The 27,204-nt window shown below is 34.7% G+C and overlaps 1 protein-coding gene across 5 annotated transcripts in view; it reads right to left on the minus strand.

Moving 5' to 3' along the window:
- Nucleotides 1-27,204, minus strand: part of LOC140448356 (uncharacterized) — a 173,521-nt gene that overhangs the window by 135,752 nt on the left and 10,565 nt on the right. For 2 of the 5 annotated variants that reach the window (XR_011951696.1, XR_011951694.1), the window contains exon 1: nucleotides 5,267-5,473. The exons of the other annotated variants lie outside the window; for them this stretch is intronic. The gene's annotated coding sequence lies outside the window, so the exon portion shown is untranslated. Of the gene's footprint in view, nucleotides 1-5,266; nucleotides 5,474-27,204 lie in introns of those variants that run through there. 5 annotated transcript variants of the gene reach the window in all.

Below are 27,204 nucleotides of genomic sequence, written 5' to 3' on the forward strand. Positions count from 1 at the left end.
TAGGAGTTCTCTCTCAGTCTCCATTCGTCTCAGCACCTCGTTGTTGGTCACGTGCTCTGTCCAAGAGATCTTCAGCATCCTTCGAAAAATCCATATCTCAAGGGCTTCTACACGTCTCATACTTGTGATTCCGAGACCCCATGTTTCCACTCCGTATAGCAATATAGAATAAATGAATGTTTTTACAAATTGGTATCGGATATCCAACAATAAAGTAGAATTTAGTAGGAATTATTTTATTCTTTGAAAAGCGGACCTAGCATACTCTATACGAGTACGTATTTCAACTGCGTAGTCAAGATCGTTTGTTATCCAGCAACCAAGATATTGGAATTTTTGTACAGGTTCTATCTGTTGTAGATACAAATATTATTGTCGGCATTTGGTGAACGTGTAACGGCCATTACTTTTGTTTTATTTGTGTTTATATTCAGCCCCAAGCTATTTCCCTCTCTGGTTATGACATTGTATGGAACAGTAGTTAATTACATAAAAATGAGAGCTTTGAAAACAAGTATCTTTTCTGCACTTTGTAAAGATATGGTTGCAGTACATTAAGCATTATTATTTTATTGTAAGGCACGATGGTTATCACTGGGGAAATTTTTACATAAGAGCGTAGGCGCAAAATTTCGGGCGAATGCTTTTTAAATGCATTCGTTTTTTTCGAATCCTGAGAAAACTAATAAGTATTTATGAAACGCGGATTGAAAGATTACATTATTACTGTGAGCCGAAAGTCCCTGAAAACTTCTATAATGTTTATTTTAATAAGTTACAGGGGTGAAAAAAAAGAGAAAATTTAGTGTGATTTTTAATTTCAAATATCTCGTTCAAATAAACTTTTTGTTTATTCGAAGGGATTTTCGGCCCTCGGTAGTAGTATAATCTTGCATTCTGCGTTTAAATTTTTCAAAAATATGTATTAGTTTTCTCAGGATTCGAAAAAAATGAATGCATTTAAAAAGCATTGGCCCGAAATTTTGCGCCTACGCTCTTAAATAAATACATGAACTCGCCATGTTTCTAGAAGAAGAAAATAGACCGGAAGCCGAGATGTTTTGGGATAGTTTATTTTTAATAATATTGAGCTACTTGGTTGATAAATTCGAGAAACTTAATATTTTGAACCTTCAGCTTCAAAGAGTCAATACACATATACCTATTGGATACGGGTGATAAAGTTAACGCTTTTTGTAGAAAATTGGAATTGTGGAGCAGAAATTTACAGCAAAAAAACCTAGAAATGTTTACAAATGTGGATGGATTTATTAAAACTTACAAGATTGAAGAACAATACGTTGATTTGTAACCATTGAAAATATTTAGCGATGCCGACAAAAAATTTTTAATCTTTTTTGACGACAATAAATTAATAGTCATTAATAGTCAAGGCCGTATGATAATCGACGGTAAAGAAGTAACTGAAGAATGGAAAGAGTATTTTAGGGACCTTCTAAATATCATACAGGAAGAACAGCACAAAGAAGAGATCTATATCACAGCGGACATGCCCGTCAAAAGTCCGTCCATTGAAGAAACCCAAAAGGCCTTAAATAAGCTGAAAAATCACAAAGCGCCGGGTACGGACGATATACCAGCAGAACTTCTGAAATATGGGGGAGACGCACTACATCGCCAAATCCACCAGCTAATAACACACATATGGTTAGAAGAAAGGATACCAGCACGATGGAAGGAAAACATAATAGTACCCATCCACAAAAAAGGGGACAAAACAAAATGCGCGAATTATAGAGGAATTTCACACCTAAACACGGCATATAAAACCCTCTCAAACATCATTCTTAGTAGACTAATCCCTTATGCTGAAAATGTCCTAGGCGAATATCAAGCCGGTTTTAGGGTAAACTGATCAACAATAGATCAACTATTCACGCTGAGACAACTTCTAGAAAAGGGTTGGGAGTATAACAGACCCATACACAATCTTTTCTTTCATCATAGACTTTCGACAGGCATATGATAGCGTAGAAAGAAGCCAAGTATGGAATGCCATGGCGGAGCTCTCAATACCAAAGAAACTCATTTGGATGACCAAAGTCTGTATGGAGGGTGGAATATCTAAAGTACGTGTAAATAATAAACTGTCTGGCATCTTTGAAATCAACAGTGGACTCAAACAGGATGATGCGTTATCTCCACTACTTTTTAACCTTGTATTAAAGAAAGCCATGAGGTCGGCCGAAATAAAAACAGAATTGCTATCGGTTCAAGGTCCCAAGCTATTACTCGCATATGCAGATGACATAGATCTCGTTGGAGACTCCATCCTATCCACGAAAGACATCTTCAACAAGGTGTAAGGAGCAACAAGTGAAGTAGGGCTGAAGATTAATAAAGAGAAGACGAAATATATGTGTATAAATAGAACGACACGAAGAGACAGAATAGGACAAAATGTGACGATCAACACCTTCAATTTTGAAAGAGTACAACGTTTTAAGTATCTGGGGGCCGTAATCACAGCTGACAGCGATGTTACTGAAGAAATAAACGACAGAATCCAATCTACAAACCGCTGTCTATTCGCACTGGATAAGCTCATAAAATCAAAAAATCTCACAAGAAGTTCAAAGATCAAAATCTATTAATCCATCGTCAGACCTGTAATAACATACGAATGCGAAACGTGGACCATGACCAAAGCAAACGAAGAAAAGCTCAGACGCTTTGAACGAAAAATACTTTTCGTTCTTTTTACGAAAAATTTTCGGACCTCGCCATGACATCACCACAAACCAGTATAAGATCAGAACCAATATCGAATTAAAAGCACTCTACAATTGCGCCGATATTGTCCAAGAAATTAAATCACAGCGACTAAGATGGGCAGGCCACGTGCATAGACTGCATAACGATAGACTTGTAAAACTGGTATGGGAAGAGATTCCCACAGGCAAAAGACCACTCGCACGTCCCAGAATGCGATGGAGAGATAACATCCAAGCAGATCTCCGGAAAATGAACATTCCATTTGACCCTAGGTTGATGAAAGACCGAACAAATTGGAAAAAAGTTGTACAGTCAGCCAAGACCCACCCAGGGTTGTAGCGCTACGTGATGATAATGATGATGATGAATAAATTAATACTTAGTTATGAGTGGGTTAGGAATACGTTTCAAATTACACCCGAAGAACTCATTACTGCCGAAGAAGAAACCTTCACAGACTTTACCGCAAATGCCAAAATTAGCAAACAGTTTAATAATAGATCCCCCTTTATATTTTGGGCAGGGATAAATAATGAACATCCTACCTTTGCAAAACAGAATTTTCCGCGGTGGCTGCTTTAAATACCAAATATAGATCGCAGTTAAATATAGAAAAAGAACTGAGAGCGTCTATTTCTAATATTACACTCATTATACACAAACATTAGTAAATTGATAATAATTTACTAATGTTTGTATTTTGAGAACGATTTCCGAAGTGGAAATTGAAACGTCAATAAACGTAATTTAACCTTTAATTGTGGCTTATTCCCATTTAAATAGTAATTACTTTAAAATGCCACAAGAAATAGCTTCAGAACAATATAAAGTTTATGTGTAGTACTAATACAGTGCCTTTTGCAAGTGTACCTATTATATCAGCTTTAATGTGTATTTTATTTTTTTTTATTTTGTCAGAATATTGTTTTGCCTTGATTTTAGTAAATTAGTCAATGTTGTTGGTGTTTTTTTTTTCGGATATGCTCACGATCACCCCCCCCCCATTAGTAAAAGCGCGCCCCCTAGGAGGACGTTCCCCACAGGTTAAGAATCACTGATCTATGGCTTAGATTTTTGCTGGTTTGAATTCTCATTGTTCAAATCATCGACCTTACTGCTATACGCGCTTCATTAACAATTAAAAAATAAGCCTAGAATTATCATCGGGAGCTGATATCTTGAACTTAAATTTAGGTACTTGATGATTATAATGATTATATACAGGGTATTTCAAAAAAGGTAACCCCGTTAGGGTAGGTAAAAAACTGAAAAATAATTGGGGTTTGCTTAGTAAAAAATTTTACGCATTTTTTACGATTTTGCCGAAACTACTGGCAACATTGTAATGAAATTTTATACGAATATGTTTTGGAAGCTGATACATCCCATGAATTTGTTTTTATACATGATTCTCATAGAGGGCGCTAGTTACACGGATCGTACTAAGTATTAGTCAATATAACTTTTTTAAGAGTATAATTATTAATCAAAATTTCAAGTAAACTTAAACATCATTCAATTTTACACGAAAAAGATACTCTTGGTAAAACTCTATACTGTGTACCGTTTTCGGAATATTTTGATTTGAAAATTATGAAGTAATAATTGATGCTGGTATAAAATAGTTAGTAATTAAACAAAACTCACAAGAAGAAAATTAAATTAATGACTAAGAACATAAAATAAAATTCAATTACAGTAAGTGTTCAAAATGCCCTCCGGTTTCGCGAATACACAAGTCTATTCATTTTTCTAAAGATTCCATTCACCTTCTAAACGGTAGGGGATCAGCTATGATGTCATTAAATTGACGATGAATTCTTTGTTCCAATTCTTGGCGTGAATTTACCTCTGTAGCATAGACTTTTTCCTTAATATACGACCAAACTGCGTAGTCCAAAGGGTTAAAATCGCATGACCGAGGAGACCAATGAATCGGAGCTTCTGCACCTCTACCAATCCATCGATTCGGAAAATTACAAAAATTTTTTACTAAGCAAACCCCAATTATTTTTCAGTTTTTTACCTACCCTAAAGACGAGGTTACCTTTTTTTGAAACACCCTGTATAATGATTATAATAAAATTTAGGTACTTGATGAAATAGTAATTCGTGATTTTTAGCCTTGAAAATCGTCATTTTGCGTTTTTTCAGTTTTAAATTATTTATAACTCGAAAACGATCAACTTTAGAAAAATCTTATAAAATAAGTACCTTTTTCATAATGAATTAATAAAATTTAAAAAAAATATCCCACCCAAAAAAATTTATTGTAATTATTTGAACAAATTTTCGCCTTTGCGACCTCTTGAGGCTTATTTTGGGGTATTTTAGGAAAGTGATTATGCAAAAAAATGTCATGGGAATATTTTTCCTAACGAACCCGAGCTTTTCGTCTTGTCTATATAATATACTATTTTAGGGTAATCAAATGTTTGTAAAAAAAATCTGAGCACACGTCAAATAAATTAATTGCATGCAACCGGTAAAACATGATGCTACAATATAAATAAAAAATAAGGTAATTTACCTGCTAAAATAAATATGTGCGTTCTGGACTATTTTTTGATTTGTTCTACTAAACTAATTGAATTTTTGCATCAATCATTAACCAATGTCACTCACATCTGTCTAATTAAAAACTTTACTTACATCGCATTTGTTTTACAAACTAACTAGAGGATAACTGCCAAGGATTTTTATTTTAATCAATAAATTTAGCGATTCAGCTAACATTTATTTTTACGCGTGTTTAGCAAAAACTGGTCAATTGAAAAAACTGTGTCAACAATTTAATAGTTTAAGTACATTCTTGAAAGGTTAAATAAAAAAGTGTTGTTTGATTTAATTTTATTAAGTCAGCTGGTCGCATAGGCATGTGCCACCCAAATACAGATGTAAATAAACAATATTTGTTTACGAATTAGCGTCGATAGACAAATTGTTAACATTTAGTAGCAACTATTTTGTAATAAATACTTGTTCGAAAAGTCTTGATAAAGTTTTAAAAATGCTGGGACTGGGAACCTCTATTTTTGCCATTGATTACATAATTTATAACGTAAGGCTCCAAATTTTCTAAATAATGACTGAAAATTTTAATTTTGAATGTTGTTTTATTAGTAAAGAATTATTGCTTACCAATCATAGAAATACAGATGATATAGACAGTTGCGACTGGTGATAATTTTTTTCAAATGTGCTTTTCAAAATCCTATTTCTTAAAATGAAACTTAATCCTTCTATTTTTATCGGAAGTTGTCCTTTACATCATATTTCCGTTCTTCTTCTTTTCTTCTTCTTTTTATATAGACATGTCTTTGTCTGTTTTCCAATGTGCCGCCAGTAATTTGTCGTTCCATCGTTGTTGTGGTCTTCCCACTTATCGTCTTCCTATTGGAAAACCGTCTCTTGCCGTCTTTACTACTCTATTTGTTGTCATTCGGCTTGTATGATCGTTCTATTATACTCTTCTGTTTCTTACCCAGTTCTTGATGTTCTGCACCTTGCATCGTGCGGCCGTATATCTGTACTTCCAGCTCTGTCCCATAGTGTCTTACCATCAATTTTTCATCTCTGCTGTTTCTAACATCCTTTTTGTCCTGTCTGTGTAAGGTCGTGTTTCTGCTGCGTATGTCATTATTGGTCTGGTGACTGTTTTATAAATTCTGCCTTTCGTTGCTTTCCCCATATTTTGATTTCTCCATATTGTTTCATTCAGGTAGCCTGTGGCTGTTTCCTCTATTCACTTGATCTTTCACTTCAGTTTTGAGCTTTTCATAGCTAGATAATGTGATGCCTAGATATTTAAACTCCATCACTTGTTCTATTATCTGACCTTCCAGCTCCAATTTACATTAGTAAATTTGCTGTTGAAACAATGCATTTTTTCTTTTTTGAGAAAATTAACATTTTAAATTTTCTGACGTTTATATTAAATTGGTGCAGCATACGTTGTAAATCATCTTCACTTTGAGAAACTATAGGATTGCGTCGTCTTCATAGCAGAATATTTTAAGTTGTTTTTCTCCCATTTTGTATCCTTTTCTAGTTCCTATTTTTGTTTAATTCAACCATAATCAGGTTGAATAATAAAGGACTCTTCCTGTCTTATCCCATAGCCAGCTTCAATAGGGTCGGTTAGTTATTTTTGTACTTTTACTTTTATTGTGATATGTTGGTAGATATTTTCGATCGTTTTGATTATTTCTAAAGGTATCTCTCTTGTGTACAATAAGTGGATAACGTCCTTTAACTTGACCCGGACCTTCTTAAGGTCGACGAAGCATAGATATGCCGGTTTTTTGCATTCTAATGATTTCTCTTACACTTGCTTCATTCTAAACATAACGTCGGTGAATGATCTTCCCGACCTAAAACCTTTTTGCTCTCATGCTAGTGTTATAATTTCATTCAATTTATTTGTTATCGCTTTGGTTGTTAATTTTAGTGTTATGTTTAATAAATTAATTCGTCTGTAATTTTCCAGGTCCGATTTGTCTCTATTGTTGAAGAGAGGTATTAGGATGCTTGATCTCCATTCTTGAGGAATTCTGTTTTGTTCTAGTTTTGAGAGAGAGGAACATGTTTTGAGAAGCTCTGCCAGTGTTCCTTTTTTATTTATCTAACTAAAGTGTTTGTTTGATTTCTGATTGGTTTATAGTGGTTATATGCCTGTTGTGTTTGTTGTGTTTTGCATTGTAAAAAGGATTTCTTCTTTTCTTTACATTTTATCTTCATTTCCTCTCTAAACTCTGGTGTTTTCTTTTTTATATGTTAGTGTTCGTTACTTTCCATTCTCCAATGATTCGGTTGCTGCGTTAATTATGTTATTTTTGAGTTTTTCCCAGCTTTCCTCGATGTTATCGTTCTCTGATAATTTATTACCAGCGATCTTCTCTGATATTCTTTTTCTGTATAAGTATTCTGTGGATTTCGTATTTAGTCCTTCAACTTTGATTTTTGTTTGTGTTGGCGCTGCTCTCGGGGTGTAAGGGGTTTTTTTATTATGTTACAAAACAAAAAAACAAATTAAAAAAAACACTTAAAAGACAGTAACTTCATTCCCATTCTTCTTTCTATTTTCTCTTTGTTTGTTTGTTTAAAAAAAAAGAAAAAATGAATCCTTTTTTAAAAAAGATCTGTTCCCGTTCCGCTCGCTAACTCCATCAAGAATCGTACCTCTTCCCTGCATTCCAAAGAAACACATGTACGACAATAAGACACATGTGAAAATTATGACATCCTAGAGCTGATAGAAAACAATCGGAAAGATTAGTGTGGTTTGACCCTCGAAAGAGCTTAAACCAACATCCAAATGAAGCCATCGGTTAAAATTAAATGAACTAGTATTCTTACAGTTTTTCTTGTATTTTTTGTTTCGTTTTTCTCGTTTAGTTGTTAATCTTTAATGTTAAGTTATCGTAGAGTTTTTATAACATCTATAAAAAAACCCTACAAATTGTTTTTGTAAGTATGAACCCTGTTGGTTGTTTATTTATATTCTTTTTTTTTACTTGTAGTGAACTGATAATGCTTTTAAAAATAAAAGCGAAACGTATTCGAATAAATCAATAAAGTAGTTGACGACTTTCATTTGCCAATTATTGACCGATAAAACCTCTGCTATTCAGATGGTAAACTATGGTTGTATGTCTTTATTGTCTACAACCTAACAACTAATAAAGTAGTATTTTATACCTATCATGAGGCATCAGAGAAAAAGGGGCCTAACGAGGTTTGTACGATGGTATCTAAGTATATTAGAGATAAAATACACCCTGCAGTAAAAGAGTTACATGTTTTTAGTGACGCTTACGGTGGTCAAAACCTCAACCACACCATTATAAACATGTTCTTAGTACTAACAATGACAGAAAGATTTAACACAATTGACCATTATTTTCCAGTTCGCGGTCAAAGTTTCTTACCCAGTGATCGCGACTTTGCCACAGCAAAACGTGCTATTCGTAAACATGACCTTATTTTTACACCAGAACTATACAATAACATCATTCAAGAAGCTAAAGTAAAAGCTCAAAACTTTCTAATAGTACCATTAGAACATGCACATTTTCTTGATTTCAAACAATGGTGGCCTTTAATATTCAAGAAAACTACAAAAAGCCAAGACAAGACACCATATTTTAACATTAGTAAATTCAAGCACTTCCAGTATACCAGTGATAAATATGGATATGTCGACGCTCGTCTATTTATTGGTTCTTTCGTACTTGGAACTTTCAAGTTGTATAAAGGAGGAAGAGTGAAGCTTCCCACAAATCAAGTCTATCACTCAATGTTGCCAGTGAAAGCTAACAAACTTGATGATGTCAGAAACATTATGCATTACATACCAGAGGAACATAAACATTTCTACGAACAAATCCTAAGTTGGGACCAATCGATTCCAATGGAGTGGAATGATGGAAGTTTCATTAGTGATTTAAGTGACGATGAATAGAGTGTATCCTCCTACTAAGTGCCTTCTCTGTTGAGGTTGGCGATCAATATGGCAAATTTCTCTCCATTCTGGGCTTGATTAATTAATTCATTTCCTTTTGTGTGGGTCCAATCTTTGATGTTTCGTAGCCAAGATTTTTTCTTTCGTCCTATGCCCGTTTTACCTTCAATCTTGCCTTCTAATATTACTTGGAGCTATTTAAATTCCCTATGGCACATTATGTGTCCTAGATATGACGTCTTTCTAATTTTGATAGTATTGACCAGATGAGGGCGTGTGTTCATTGATCTCAGTACTTCTTCATTCATAGTTCTGCTGATCCAGCTTATTCTTAGCATTCGGCGGTACATCCAAATTTCAATCATCATAGGGATACAGTTCGATGGTCTTCACATTTCCTTGTTTTTTTTGTTTCTTAGGAGGAGCTATATATGTGGATGTTAGCCAGTCATGCGGTATTATGCCATGTTCATATATAATGTTGTAGAGGGATGTTAATTTTCTGACAGCATTATCACTTAGGTGTTTAAAATGTTCGGCTGTTATTAGGTCTTCGCCGGGTGCCTTGTTGTTCTTTGCGTCTTTTATTGCCTGCAAAACTTCTTCGGTGAGAATGTTTAATTTTTCATCTGTATCTATTTGTGGGGGAGCTTCTGTTCTCTGATCACCAAACAAATATTTAAGATATTGGTCCCATATTTCTTTTTATTTTTCAGGGTCCATTTCTATTTGTTTTTTTTTGTTTGTTACAATCGATAAGTGTTTGGGTTTCCATATTCCAGCTACTTCTTTAACCTTTCTGTGTAGTTCTCTATCTTTATGCTTCATTTGCAAATCTTCTAGCTCTTTACATTTTTCTTTCATCCACTCTTCCTTAGCTACATTTATTTTTTTTCTTAATTTCCCTGTCGAGTTCTTTTTATCTTGTTAGGTTTTTATTTTTTACCATCCGTCTCCTCTCCATAATTTGTAATATTTCGTTTGTCATCCATGGTTTTCTATGTTTACGATTTCCTTTCTGTATACTTTGGTCTGCTGCCTCCAAGACAGTATTTTTAATTTTCCCCCACATGTCTTCAATGTTTTCTTTTACTGTATTCTCCTTAATGGGAAATATTGTCTTAGACTCTAACTGCGTGTCTACCATGTCTTTATACTTCTGTTGCTGTCCTTGGTTAGCACTACTCCATGCTATTCTCTGCCTGGGTTTAGCCTTGTCTACTCTTTTAAGTTTTAATCGGATAGTTGCGACTACAGGATTGTGGTCTGAATTTATGTCACAGCTTGGGTACGTTTTTACATTTAAAATACCATTACGGAACCTTTTGTTAATTGTAATGTAGTCGATTTGGTTCCTGACAATATCTCCTTCGCAATCTTGAGGAGACCTCCACGTATATAGACGTCTTTTAGGTAATTTAAACCATGTGTTAAAAACCACCAGGTTGTTCTCTTGAATAGACTGTATAACAGCATCTAAATGTAAATAAATGAGTTTGTAGTAACAAAAGCGTTGATTTTTTACTTGACTTCTAAAGGATAACATTTCAATAGGTAAAATAGTAATTACTCAATAAATGTGTACATATGAAATCTAATCTAAATCCAACTGTTACATAAATATCTTCTGCTTATACCATACTACAAAAAAGTAATTAAGAGTTTTATGCTGTTAAATACAGTTAAAGAGATAAAACGTTTATTTTAATTTTCCAAAATTGTTGCAAATAATACTGTGACATAGAGAAATCTGAAGCATTTCTTCCTCAAAACTTTGTGTCTTGATGTATAGGAAGCACACTTTTTAAAGTCCGGAGAGTAATATCTTCAATATCTCAGTATCTGCTGGTTTTGCTAGACGCGTATCTAATTCTCTTCTTACAGTGTTTATTTTTCATGTAGCAAAACTGGTTAATTGGCACAATACTTTCTACGCATTATGTGTTTTTAATTTTCCCCACTGTTGCTTGATGTCTGTGGTGCTTAATTTTATAATATAAATATATATATAGTAATGTGCATAGTAATACGGGTATATAACAATATATTATATGTTTGCATTTGCCTAAATTTTCAGCCTTACATGTACAATTACAAACAATATTTTTTAAATAATTAATAATCATTTTTAATATTATTAATCACTTTAATTTACACGTGTATTTGGTTGGGTACCTACTCCTCTCAAATAGCTCGTTAGAGGGCACAATGCTTGTATCACTGCGATTTTCCCACTACATGATAATATTCCACAAGATAATATGGTTGGAATCTAAAATTGCTTGCCCTTCAACTAGGGGCCTTTTAAAATTCCCTGTCAAATTTATAATGTCAACAAACGATATCCCTATTTCGCTTGCCATCTTTTAAAACAAATGCTTCCACCTATAGTCGTTTGAGATTGCGAATAGGCGTTTAAAATTTTCAAACACTCAAATAAATTTGAATTTCCCGCCAACTCTCATTTTTGCACAAAAAACTTTTAATTAAAAAAAAATCAATCTATTTTGGTAAAAAAGTTAAGCGAGATTTGGCCGAAAGACGATTTTTGACGTTTTATTGAATTTTGAGGTTATATGTCAACATTTTGTGCTCAAATTTGGTGAATCTCTATCTTTTGTGATACCAAACAATACCCCAAAATTTGTTTTACCTAAGGCAATTGTAATATTCCCTTTCGGCTATGCTCTTGATCACTACTGGGAGTGATCTGATCCTATATCGGCACCTGCTTAAATATGAGTGAAGTGATGCTTCTTTGTCTTTTTTGGAATTAATTAAAACCTTTAATTTAATTTGTATTTTAAGAACGATTTCTTAAGTGTAATTCCGATTAAAAATAGTAAATAATATTAAGTATTTGGCTCTAACGATCAACCGTAATAACTAAGATTTGTATCTATATTTTTCTAACAAACCATTCAGGTTATGACAATATATTGTTAAAATAGGTAAATAAACAAGCTTGTAATACCTTGACTCAAATCGTTTGCCAAATAAGGCAGAAAAGTAACTGCTTCTTTTAAGAACAACAACATCGCATCAATTTGACGGTCGGGTTCAGATTTTTATAGAAGGCCATAAAACTATAGTTGGAACGATATTGTGTAATGTTGTTAGGCATTAGGTTTATTGCCGACAATACATTTATGGACTTCTAACGACGAATGAGAATAAAAATATCACGTCCTTGGACTAATAGTGCACGGTATTAATGTTAACTTTATAATGAATAGATAAGAAGTGTATTAATTTAGTAGTGATTTTTTAATGCGGTATGTCCGTGTTTGGTTTATGTATTGGGCGATAAGTGCCATGGCTGCAACATGTAAATCAAAATTAAAATTATTGTCTACAGGGATGCACTTGATATTTTCATGACACAATTTTCTCGTTATTTTTATATAATTTTTGTCTAGTCTTTATCGGCTGAGTTATGGGATTATTGAAAGTAACGCACGTTTTGGTGGTTCGCCGCTAGTCAATTACCATTTTACTAAAGGTGTATCTTGTACATGTGCAACTTTAACTATACGAGACCTTACAACTTAATGTTCGGACAAAATTGATTGAAAACCTTCAACTTCAAACGTGCAACTCTATCATTAATAACAAATTATTAAAATGGTTCGGTCTCTATAAACTTTGAATTGCAGAGTTGGCCGCAAAATAAACGAAAATGTTGCATAACATTGTGACTTAATATTCGGACAATTCAAGAAATTACTATTTTAATATGTGGTTACATCATCTCGCGCCTTTACAACCGCGGCAATCCTATCTGGCATTGTTCATACTAAGGATTTACATAAGTCAGGGTTGAAACTATCCCATAATTGATCTAATTTATTCTTCAAATTGGCGACAGTTCTCTGACAATTCCTGTTTTATCTTATGCCACAATGTCTCAATAACATTAAGGTTTGGACTGTTCAAAAGCCATGAGAGGAGTTTAATGTTATTATCTCCAAACCATTTTTTAGTTGTTTTAGCTGTAAGGCACGCAGCACCATCCTGCTGGAATATAAAATTCAAGGTACAGATCGTAAGCTGTGTGGACTGTTTGGACTGTTGTGGAATTCGGGCTGTTTTGCTTTTCGTACCACCTCAACACATTCAACTCTAGCCTGAAGAGGATCAAATGATCCTAAACGGGTACTTTAAGTTCATTCCTTTTCGTAATGAAGCACTACCTAACCCTTTCCTACAAATAAACATTGAAGAAGAAGATCATAAGCAGTTGATACAAAACTGTTTTTTAAAACTTTTTAATGCTTTGCTGCGTTAATTATGCTTTCCACACCAACGTTTAGTTGGTCTTCCTCTACCAGGTTTGTCTGCTTCCATTCCATTTTAGCTCCTCTATGCGTTCCACAACATCAGCAATACTCGTCCTTCTTCGCAGATCTTCGTTTCTTATTCCGTCCCGCAACGTCACTCCCAGCATGGACCGCTCCATTCGTCTCTGTCCCGCTTTCAATGTCGAAGATGTAGTCTTGGTTAGAGTCATGGTTTTCGCTCCATAGGTCATGACCAGTAATACGCATTGGTCAAATACTTTTCTTTTTAGGCTAATTGGTATATTGACCCTAAGTGTATCTCGCAGTTTTCCAAAGGCTGCCCACGCTAAAGTAATATGTCTTTGGATTTCGCATGTTTGGTTATCACTGATAATTCCAATATCCATAATCATGACCCAAATACGTATATTTCTCCACCAGTTCTACCACTTTGTTTTAAATAGTTAAATAGTTACTGGGGACCATATTTGTCATAAACTTAGTTTTGGTTAAGTTTGTTCTGAGGTCCATCTTCGAACATCCAAAGTCCCATTCATTTAACATATCTGTGGCTTCTCCTAAATTATTTGTGATAAGGATAATGTCATCTGCGAAACGGAGATGGTGGTTAAGTTTTTTTGCTGTCTATTGTTACTCCTCTGTGATCCCAATTGACCATCTTAAAGGCATACTCTTCTGCCGCTATGAATAATTTCGGTGACAATGTACCTTCTTGGCTTATCTCACGTTTTATTTTTATTGGTCGGGTTTTATCGTGTATCTTAACAGTCATAGTGGCATTTTTGTAAATATTGTAAATACGTTCACTATACCTATAGTCAATCCTGCTGTCATTCTTCTTCTATCAGGCTGTTTATTTCGATCGTGTCGAAGGCTTTATGAAAATAATATGATAATAATTTGATCAGAATCCTGCCTGATTTCTCCGTTTCTCCGAAAAACACAATCCCTTAATTACAGGACAAAACGTGACAAAACTATAAGCCGCTGTCTTTTATTAGTTACTAGACCAAGAATTTGAATACCAAGTGATTATAAACAAAATTAAATATTGGCATTTTCATGCCATCTGTAAGTTTGAATATAAAAATATATAGTTAACACCAAATTTTCAAATTATATAAACTTTATGCTCACTTTTATAAAAATATGCAAAATTTGACATTTTTGCATTTTTATGCATTATATGCAAAATATGCAATTTGCATATTTGTCTAAGTCTAGTTATGTGATTTGTTTACTATGTTACTTTCTTTAAAAATATAATTTAAAACATAATTCATTTAGTAAATGCTGTACTCATTATGGAAACCAATTAAAAAAATTCAGAAAAAAAATTTTAATGCACTTTCAAACATATACTTTGCGTTAAAAGAGACAAGTTGATAATAAAAAATAATGGAGTAGGTATAAAACAGAATGTCCTTCTAATTAAAAATAGTGACACCACATCTAATACGATATTTGTGTTTGGTGACCCTTCATTATTGAATCCCTTTTTAGGACGTAGTGTAGACAAGCACAAGTAAGTCGTCCTGTAAAGATTTTAGCTGTGAACGATTTTTGTTCTTGATGGCGTTCGTCGACAAGAAAACAAATTCACAGATATAAGAAGTTGAAAACGGTATTATTGCATTCATAGCTTTCTTTGTAACCAGTGGATATTCATTGAAGAGGGGAATCCAAAATGATGCAACATCTAAATTAACTTTTGATTTACTTTAGTTTTGACTGAGCCTCTGCTTCTTCAACTAGTTTACTGCACTTAAGTTTAAGTGCACGGTCGTTTTTTATATCTACGAGTTCACCCTCTTCATTAGTAGTGATCAAGATCATGTCATAAGCCGACTCGATGTATCGATTTCGCATCCAGTCCACTGATGACGTATCGAGGGTGGGAAAATACTATTTGATATTGTCATTTATCTTAATAAGACTTTTGAAAAAAGGTCTGACAGATTTGGTTCTACTTTCTAATTGTTTGTTAACTGAAACATGTCCCACGTTCTTCTTCTACGGCACTACAGCCCAAAATGAGCCTTGGCCTCCTTTATTTTTTGCCTCCACCCTTGTCTGTCTGTGGCTGCTCTTCTCCATACACGGACTCCTAAAAGTGCTTGTGCGTCGCTGCTTACTGTGTCTTCCCAGCGCTTTCTTGGCTTTCCAACTGGTCTCTTTTCCTGCATTCTGGCGTTCAGTGCTCGTTTTGGTAGCCTATCCTCTCCCATTCGTATCACATGTCCGGCTTATTGCAATCTTTGTATTCTAATGAAGTCTGACAGGGGTGTTTCCTTATACAGTTGATAGAGCTCGTTGTTATATCGAATTCTGAAGATTCCGTTTTCCCTCACAGGTCCTAGTATTCTCCTCAGTACTTTTCTTTCGAATGTGTCGAGTTTGTTTTTGGATGTTTCTTTCAGGACCCATGCTTCGCTGCCATAACATGCTATTGGCCGAATTAAAGTTTTATAGATTCTCATCTTTGTATTTCGGTGGACACTTTTAGACCGAAATATATGGGAGAGGGCAAAATAAGCTTTGTTTGCCTGCGTTATCCTTTTTCGTATTTCTCCATCCTCTGCTCCATAGGCATATATTTCTACTCCCAGGTATGTAAACTTTCCAACCGTTTCAATGTCATCTTCATGCATAATGTTTTGTGGGATTATATTTCTTCTCGTCTGTACCATTATTTTTGTTTTTTCTGTGTTAATTTCCAGACCTAGCCTTTTCGTTTGTGTTTTTAACTCTGTCCCACGTTGCTTGATTTTTAACTTTCTTTATCCAAAGTAAAAACTTTTGCTGGAAGGAACTGATTTTATCAGTATAGGTAAGGATGTTTTCTTGCTTTCCCTGCATGCCGTTTTTGCCGCATCTTTTTAACTTACTCGGCATCATGGTTTTGTTGGACAACTGTTTGCCACATATCAAGCTTCGAGGTTTAGGCTGTTGACCACCAGATGACGTGAAACCAAACAATAAATAGTTTTTATGGTACTGACGAACAGTTCCTTAACGTTTACACAATCACTATTGGCAATTTCTTTGCATTTCGTAGGTATACACTGCGAAATGTTTTCATCATCAGTCAGATGTTCATTGCGTTCACTTGAACTGGTACTAGCACTAGCACTAGAAAATTCACTCCCAATTAGAAATCGATACATTTTAAAAGCGAGCAGTAGTCTAAGTCTGGCTACAACGTGCAAAGAAATTCAATCATGCGCGACTTATTAGTTTGTCATTTCACCAACGACTGTCTGTGTAAGATGTAAGTAGAGATGAGCATCGTTAGTTTTACGATCAACAGTAGCGATCAAGAGTGACAGTGTGCAACAAAATTTGCCTAATCGGGGATCGTAACCTTCTATTAGAGAAATTTATAATTAAAGGAATTTTTATAAAGAAATAAATAAACCATTGTTTGTTTTTATTTTAAACCATTTATTGTTAGTAACTGTTGTATCGAGTTCAAGGTCAACAATGGTGTTGGAAAATATCGATGTTTAGCCTCGATGTTGTATTGCCATCGATGGTACGGATCCAATGTTTAATCGATGGTAATCATCGATGTCTTTCCAACGGTGCTCATCTCTAAATGTGAGTGTCTTTATACGCTATCGCCACAAGCGGTAATATGTTGAACGAACGCAAGTCTACATATGGTACTGCTACTACCGCATTCTGTTGGTCGAGTGTTGAACTGTTGAAATAGTAGACAAGCGCAGAACAGAAGTTTTATTTAATAAAAAATAGTTGGTAAAAGATATTACCACGGCGAATTAAAAAAAGTACATAATAGTAAAAAAGACCTATAGGGACCTACAGGAACTTTAAGGCAGAACAGTGTGCCGGGTTGGGAACCTCTGCCCCATACTATTGTGAGTTGAATCCAATTGAAACGTTATGGAGTCAAGTAAAAAGCCATATTGCCTCACACAATACAGAGTTTAAGACCGCCGCAATGGAACAATTAATAAGAAATGCATTTGGTGTAGTTACAGTGGGAAATTGGAAAAAATATTATAAACTTGCTATTAAGAATGAGCGAAATTTTGGGTTGTTAACGGGCTGCTCAACGATATTATTTCTGTGGTAATAAATCTGACGGTTGACAGTGATAGCGATGACAGTAATAGCGATAATAGTAATAGCGATAATAGAGAAGATAAGGATAATGTTAATATGCAGTGAGTAAAATAATGTGATAGTATGAAAATTGGCGAACACAAAGTTCCAAATCCAAAAAGTATAAGCGATAGTCTGGCAAAAAGATTACAAATATTATAACATTATTTTTTTAAGGGGAATGCATGTACAAGAAAAAATTTTTATATAAGTAATTGTTGTTATTATTTACATGGAAATGAATTAAAAACTGCAGTTGTTTTTCATCTTTTACTTAAAGTTTATCTTAAGCATTAATAGTATTTATAATGCATTATTTTGAATTAAACTGTATGGATCCGCTTATTAGTGAAATAACTACATCTACACAGTGCTGATTACGGCTCTGATTAGATTGACTCATATATCGACAGTCTAGTAGCAACAGGTGCTTGAGAGTATTGAAAACATTGATCTGCATAGGCCAAACGTTCTGTTTGTAATGTGAAATAAGGTATATTAATATGGAAAAAATCGGATTAATAAGTATTTTGAAGGTTTCAGGTTTTCTAATATCCAATTACTTGAATTAAGTGGTATTTATTGTCGTTTTGGTAAACAAACAAGCTAAAATATTAAGAAACCTGTTGAAATTACATACAGTTTCATCAGAATTACTTGACTGTACATGGCTTGATACGCAGGACATTATTTATTAGATTTATTCATAATTACTGACATAATCGTAATCATATATTCAACTAATATTGATGCCTACACAATAAAAGGAGTTTTTTTTATTAATATCCCATTTTAATAAACATTTTATTAACAAAAACGGGCGAACCTTTCATCATCACTCGCAAAAACCGTAATTTCGTCTCGGATCCCAGCGTCCTCGCAGATGAAAGCTGTATCCGCAGACCCATATATTTTCTTTATAACAATAAAAAACAGATATCGTCATTGTCCCTTTTTACCTCAACTACCCATCTGATAATTTTGTTTCCGTTTCATTTGGCGCAATTGGTTGAAGAAAAACTGATAGTCTAGCACAAAATTGTAATAATACGGGTGGTTGGCGGCAAGTGTTTTAAACTTGGTAAACATGTGAAATAAATATAAAAAAACAAGATTTATAGGCAAAGAAGGATATATAAAATTATTATTGCTCTTTGTCCAGATTCTCTGACATTTCATTTTATACTGAATCAATGTATCTATAGGCTACAAAATGGATATATTTCTTCAGCCTTCATTTGTGAAACTTAAATTCATGATATGACAAATTACTAAGAAAAATAAACGTTCTGAAACAGTTTTTTTGCGGTATGTTTAATTTATATATTTTATATGAGGTTAAACTACGATTGTAATGAAAATCACATTTATATTTCACCTCCTAACCTCAATGCAACAATACAGCAACTTATTACTTTACCACACTCGTGCAAAAAGCGGCATGATGATCTACAACGCATACCACTACTACATGGGGTATAGAGCTAGTTCGCGTCCGTAGTAGAATACTACACGTGGGGGTCAGATAATCTCAGGATCTCCTGAACAGAGACACATTGCAAACAATGGCGTAAAACCTTATCAGAAGGCAAATTAACAATAATACAAATGGCCCTTCTCAGGACCCAACGACTAGAAAACTCGGACCTACGATCCGAATTTGTCACTTAAATGTAGAAGGCATAAGCTATTTAAAGAGCCATTACTTATGAAAATTTCTAAAAGATAACAACATCGATCTGGTCGCTTTACAGGGAACACACTGCGAAACGGAAGACCAACCGCAAAAAAGGGGAAAAATATCTGGTTTCGAACTACTGAATGCCACCTACCATCGATCATACGGAACAGCAACGTACGTTAAACAAAACATAGAAAACGCCGCCCTTGTTGCCACGTGTACTAATAGTGAAATTCATATTATTGTTGTAAAAATTGGAAGCATCACCGTTACTAACACCTACAAACCACCAGCTAGATCCTGGCTAGCTCAAATTATCCACACACGTTAATATACATGGAAGACTACAACAGTCACCATGAACAGAGGAAATATAAACAACGCAACAGCAATGGGAATGCACTAGTAAAATTGGCGGAGAACGAAAATCACCTAAGTTTGATGCTAAACACCGACCTACATTCATGTCAGTAGCATGAAAGAAGGAGTACAATCCTGATCTATGTTTTGTCTCTACCAATAAAAACAGGCAGCCTCTAGCAGTCTCTCGAAACGTAATGGACGACTTCCCACACCGCCCAGTGATCTTTCCAGACAGGAACCTAAATTTCTTTAATCATATCCATTCCTCGACCACGGTGGAATCTAAAGAAAGCTATGTGGGGTAAGTTTTCTGCGGAACCAGACAATACTCTAGGCTGGATACCCCCTACCATCAAAAATTACAAAAGATTCGTTGGAGCTGTAATAAGCACAGCCAAAAAGCATATACTAAGAGGCTATCGAAAAGAATACATTCCTGATTGGTCCCATAACAGCGAAGTACTGTACCAAAATTTCCTTGAAAGCGGCGATCAAGAATTAGCCGATGAACTGCTCCATAGCGTGGATGCAGCGAGACAACAAAAATGGAACGGAAACTATAGAAAGTCTTAATTTTCAAACATCAAGTGGACAAGCATGGACACTACTAAGAAAATTAGGAAGCGGAACTCCCATAACAAGGAACAAAACAACAATGAACCCAAACACTATTGCCTCACATCTGGTATCGACATCTAGGGTACCACACAACCACACACAATCAAGGTAAAACGAGAGCTTAAAACTATAAAATTCCAATTTATAGAAACCGAATACTCACGCCCTTTTACTTGCGCAGAAGTCACTATAGCTCTCAAGGATGTAAAGTCAGGTAAAGCCCCAGATTTTGACAATATTTATCTCGAGTTCCTAATTAACGGCGGCAAATATGCGAGAGAAAGGATAGCCCACTTTTTTACAGACATTATGAAGACCGGTACCATACCACAGGAACTCAAACGCTCATAGGACATTGTCATATGAAAACCAGGGACACCAAATGATAAGAACTACAGACCAATAGCACTACTATCGGCGACGTTCAAGCTACTAGAACGACTTATCTACAACAGAATTAGTCAAAAGCTATTCCAGAGAAAACTTAAAACTGCAGCCGCATTTATAGACCTAACAGCGGCCTACAGTCTGAAGAGAAGGCATGATATACAAGCTCCTCCGTACAATCTACTGTAAATTCACCGCTCGAATAATCAACAGGATGCTAGCCGATCAAACTATTCAATTAGTTATGAGAACCAGCATAAGCACCCCCAGAAAACTGAAGAATGGACTGCCTTAGCGATCTGTCCTAGCTCCTCTTCTCTTTAGCCTGTACATAGCTGACATACCAGAAACCAGATCAAGGAAGTTTGGTTACGCTGATGACAGGGTCCTTGCAACAAGGTGTGAGTCATTTGAAGAAACAGAAGAAATCCTCACGGCGAACTTACACACAGTGAGAAAGTATTTCCGTAAATGGAGGCTCCAACCAAAAGCTACCAAAACAGAGGTTTCCAGTTTTTTATTTAAAAATCGTTTATAAAAGATATATAATTAAAACACATCAAGCTACATCAAAAAACGCATTTGGAATCTATATTCTATCATCAGTGTGTCCTAAAAGTATATAACCTCTTTAATTAAAGAAAACATGAAATTTAAAATTTTGACCAATTTGGTTAATACTTAGTAAGTGTACATGTTTTGAGCCACTAAATATTTGGGTAAAAATCCGTTAGATGTTTTTAATTTAAATTAAAGTTACATTATTTCTTATATACTATGATGTTTAAGTTACAATTGGAATTGATAACATGGCAAAGTAAGACTCCACTGGAGGTTGCTGGTCCTGAGACAAAGTGTCTACAAGGACTTGTTGGTAGCAACTGATTGAAACGACAATAATGATTGACACAAACCATCTGTCACATCACAAAACAGTGTCCCACAAGATCCTATCATAGCAGGTCAAAGGAATTTCTAATGGCGACTCCAGAGTCGATAAACTATATAAATCAGTTAGATGTTCGTATTTAAACATATATGTAAAATGTGTTATACAAAATATATGTAAATTTAAATGTAAATAAAAAGGAAAAGACACTTAATATCAGATGTCGCTATTTGCGTCTATACGAAGCCATGTTAGAGTTTTTTCCTAAGACAAAAAAGATTTATTTTCACGTTCAGAGCGACTGTGAATAGTTGTCTGTGAAGAGCTCTATTAGGGCGAAATACGTATAAGCGGATACACAGACACACTGTACGTGAAATCAAATCTTAACTGTCGTTTCCTTTTTATTCCGATATACTCTGTACGAGTACTAGAAACCAATCCGCTAAGGATTTTTGCTTAGTTGAGGCATGAGATATGTTGTGAAATGCAATTTTTAAATTCCCCATGTCTCTAATTACATCTTTATCAACGTCTGTTTTGCCTTGCAATTCTTAGAAGGCACAGATTAAAGCAAAAATCTGAATTTGGTTTCGAAAATTATTTACAGATTGTAAATGTTAATGTCTCAAGTGCCATTCGATAAATAAAACCACATACCACAAATGTTCCTGTGTACATTTACCAACTTATAGCTGAAAAACGTCGCACGAGATCTAGATATAACATAGACCAACATGTATATTTATAATAAATTACGTAGGAAATTTGCAGTAGCCATCAAAGATGTAAACATTGAAACATTTGAACATTACATCACAAATCTCATACCAAATCACTAGATACAATGAAAGGCAACTAAGAAGCTTAAGAGACTGTTCGTACACAAATATCCCTCGCATTCGTAAACCAATCAGATGGTGAATGAGCCTGATCCAATAAAGAAAAAGCGGACATCTTTACTGCTCATCTAACAAGAGTATTTTCAACTGAACCACCAGACGCTGATGAAGTAGTGAAAGAACAGATTAATGCAGCATGTCAAATGTTTGTACTTATCAAAAGTTTTACTCCTACAGAATTCAAGAACAAAATAAGCAAACGTAACTTACGTAAGGTGCCAGGTTGTGACGTATTCTCAGGAAAAGTGCTAAAACAACTTCCTCATAAAATTAATATTTGGCTAACAATTATATTTAAGCGCATGCTAAGCTTGTCAAACTTTCCAATAATATGGAAATTCACTAAAATAATTATAATACTAAGCCAGGAAAACAATCCAATAGAGTAAGATCTTACTAAAAAGAATAAACGAAGATCATGAATTTCTAACATAACTACCAAAACATCAGTTTGATTTTCGAGAAAATTACTCCACTACCCAACAAGTCCATCAATTGATAAATGAAAAATCAAAAAGTCTTGAAAAATGAAATACTGCAACGCTTTATTTCTAGAAGTTTTTCAAGCATTTGACGAAGACTTAACAAATTAAAAAACACACTATCCAGTAACTATTTCCCCCTACTTAAATCCTACATATCAAGTAGATACTTCTCTGTTCAATTAAACAAACAACAAACCTATTTTTTTCATATTCACTCTGGATTATTACAGTGTAGTGTTCTCGGGTCACTGCTTTTCTTGCTTAGGCAGCTAATATAATAATACTACATTTGTTGACGAGGCAACGTAGCGATACCAGCTGCAAACGAAGATACCATACCAGCTTCATAGGATCACCGACATTACCTGGACTGGTACACAAGATGACTAACACTATAAACAAAAGAAAATCAAAACAAATAACATTTACCAACTACCACAACACGTGCTTATCTGTAAGAATGGATAATGTATGCATACCAAAAGTAGCAGAGTAGTAGAGCAATAGAGCAAACAGAGACGCAGGTTGCCTGAACGAAACAATATGGAGAAATAAAAATATCGGAAAAAATGAAAGGCAGAATTTACAAAATAGTCATCAGACCAATAATGACATACGCGTCAGAAACACGACCTGATACAGAGAGCACAAAAAGGATGTTAGAAACAGCAGAGATGAAAACACTTAAAAAATTCTTGGTAAAATAGTGTGGGACAGAGCTAGAAGTACAGATATATGACGTAGATGCAAGGTGGAGAACATCAAGGACTGGTTAAGAAATAGTAGAGTAGACTGGAACGATCATATAAGCCGAATGACAACAAATAGAGTAGTAATACGGTAAGATATGGTTCTCCAATAGAAAGACGATCAGTGGAAAGACCACGAAAACAATGGAACTACAACTTACTGGAGGCACACTGGAAAACAGATATGACTACATAAAAAGAAGAAGACGAAGACGTCCACTCTATTTTTTCCCATGCATGAAATTATTCACGAATTACTTTTTATACTGCGTCTATTTTTTACTCACAGAAACTAGTATTGCAAAATTAAGCCGCTTGTCCATAGAAATCACAATAATTTAAACAAGGATCAACAATATGGATTATCTTTGATATCTTGCTTACTGTAAATTTTGACGTTCATACTTTTCATTTACAGTGACATTAGCTCCTTTGTCGTGTTTATTGATTTATTTGAATTAATTTTTTTGGTTTTTCAAATTATTTAACTTACAGTCTTTGGATATGTCATTTGAATTATATATTTTTAAACATAATTATTGTTAGATCCACTAACTGTTGCTCTCTTAATTTGATTACTACCGGCAAGTATTTATTTTTAAGCTAAAGAGAAAAGTAATATTTTCTAATCTACAAATTGTCATTATACTACATGAGTCTGGCTATGGTTCCGTCGAGCGGAAACTTATTTGTATATTTTCGAGATTACTTATTATTATTATTTTCAAGATATGCCTGGAAAAACGCAATTCCCAAGAGCAGCAACTTGTGTTGAATTTATATGAATATTTTCAGTTAGAAAGAAGTAATAGAGGACCTTTGGAGCCTCTTACATCTGTTCAAGATGTAAAATATCAAATGCATGTTTGTTAATCAGTTACTATTAAATAATTAGTTTTTAAGAGAGTTGCCGCTGCTCTGAAAATATCACGGCGGACAACATTCTCGTTAAAAAAAGGAAAGAAAACAATCCGCAAGTACGCAATTTTCATGAAATTTTCTATCTACTAACTTTTGGCTATAAAATATGATAATGAATTCTTTGTTTTTTCAGAGAAGCACGTTACTCTGCAAAATTTGACCTGTCAATTAAGGGATAAGAACTAGTGGATATTGGAAAATAATTGCTTAGTACATTGTTAAAAGATATCGGATTTAAATTCAAAAAGGATGACTATCGACGATCATTAATTGAGCAAACTAGTAATGCTGCTCTAAGATGTACATTCCTTTGTAAATATATGGAAAATCTTAAAGGTGTATTTACAAGAGAAGTTGTTTTTTTTTAGATGAAAATTGGATTTACTCCAAAGGAAATAAAACAAATTCTTGGCAAAGCAATAGTGCCAAAAGTGTCTGAAAACCAGGAGGTTATGATGGTAAAATTTTTGTAATTGTTCACGCTGGTTCACGCAAACGATTTTTTTTGGGAGCAAATTTATTGTTTCGTTCAAAATCTAATGTAGCTGATTATTATGGAGAAACGAACAACGAACTTTTTACTAAGTGGATAAGAACGCAATTAATATCTGTCCTTAAAATAACACCTATAATTAAAAAAAGTAAGGCAACAACACGAGGTGTTCCACAGCTACGTAATTCCGTAGCGGTCACCCATCCAAATCATAACCACGTTCGGTACTTCTGCTGTGACAATAGAATAAAATTGATACAAAATTAATTATTTTGGCAGATTGTACAAATAATATTAAGATTTCTTTTTAATCTTCTTTTCATCATATTTTTATTAACCTTATTCACGACGAATACTAATCCAAATAGACAAAAATTATAATAAATAATATATTTTCTAAATTTCATCATCATCATCAATATTGGTGCTACAGCCTTATAAAAGAGCCTCGACGTTCCCAAGTCTATTACGCCAGTCAGTTCTATCCATTGCCAACTGTTGCCAGTTTGCTGCGCCTATTTGTCTACCATCCTCATCTACACCATCCCTCCATCTGAGTTTTGGTCTACCCCTTATTCTACTTCCCACAGGTTGTGACATAAGGATTCTTCTAGGAGGGTTGTTCTGCTGTGATCTTGCCAGATGTCCTGCCCATATTAGTCTTCCTATTTTTATAAAGGATATTACGTCTTTACCACCAAATATATGTTTATATCTGTGATATATCTCGTAGTTGTACCTCCTTCTCCAAACACCATTTTCACAGATGCCACCAAATATTCTTCTCAGGATCCTTCGTTCAAATATAAGCAGGAGATTTTCATCTGCCTTGGAAATGGTCCATGCCTCCGACCCATATGTCAATACTGGTTGTATAAGGGTTTTGTATATGGTTATTTTTGTTTTTTGGCTTAAGTTTCTGCTTCTCATATGTCTACTCAGTCCAAAATAGCATTTGTTTGCTAGGATTATTCTTCGCTTGATTTCTTCCGTCATGACGTTATCCTTGGTGATCAGGGAGCCTAAGTATGTGAATTTGCCCACCACTTCAAAGGTAGAATTATCAACCGTGAATTGGTAGCCGATGTTTCTGGCTCTATTGTTGGGTGTTGATGCCATTATCTTAGTTTTATTTTCATTTACTTGCAGGCCCATATTTTTTGAGGCGTGTGACAAGGTGGTATACATTTCTTCTAGCTTGCGTGTTGTGCGGGCAACTAGATCAACATCATCTGCATATGCCAAAATTTGGGATGATTTATTAAAAATGTTTCCTCTGCTGTCTATTTGGGCATCCCTGACCGCCATTTCCAAAGCTATGTTGAAAAGGAGACACGCCAGCGCATCTCCCTGTCGCAGCCCAACATGCGTTTCAAATACGTGTGATTTTTCGCCCTGTATTTCGACTTTGCAAACAACTTTACGCATTGTAGCCTTAACTTATCTTATCAGTTTATCGGGGATGTGGAATTCATCCATGGCTTCATACAATTTATTTCTTAGGACACTGTCATAGGCCGATTTAAAATCTACGAAAAGATGGTATGTGTCGATATTAAATTTATTGGTTTTTTCCAGTATTTGCCTTAGCACAAAGATCTGGTCTGTTGTTGATCGACCAGGCCTAAAACCACTTTGATATGGGCCAAAAAGCTCCTCTGAATATTCACTCAGGCGACCATATAAAATACTCGAAAATATTTTGTATGCTGTATTAAGGAGGGTTATTCCCCTATAGTTTCTACATTCTAATTCATCGCCCTTTTTGTGTAGCGGGCAAACGATCCCAATACACCACTCTTCTGGGATTTGTTCCTCATTCCAGGCTCTCAGTATGATTTTATATATATGATTAGTCAGAGTAGCACCTCCACATTTTATAAGTTCCGCGGGTATACCATCACTTCCTGGAGATTTATTATTTTTTAGGTGTTTTATTGCATCCCGTACTTCCTGAATTGATGGAGGCTCCAATGGTGTATTGTTGTTTGCTTCTGGGGGTGGTTGATTTGGATCTTCTACTTCGATAGTAAGCAGTTCTTTATAGTGTTCCACCCACCTTTTCAATACTTCTTCTTTTGTATTGAG

Source organism: Diabrotica undecimpunctata, chromosome 8, assembly GCF_040954645.1.
Source record: "Diabrotica undecimpunctata isolate CICGRU chromosome 8, icDiaUnde3, whole genome shotgun sequence".
Classification (NCBI taxonomy): Eukaryota; Metazoa; Arthropoda; class Insecta; order Coleoptera; family Chrysomelidae; genus Diabrotica; species Diabrotica undecimpunctata.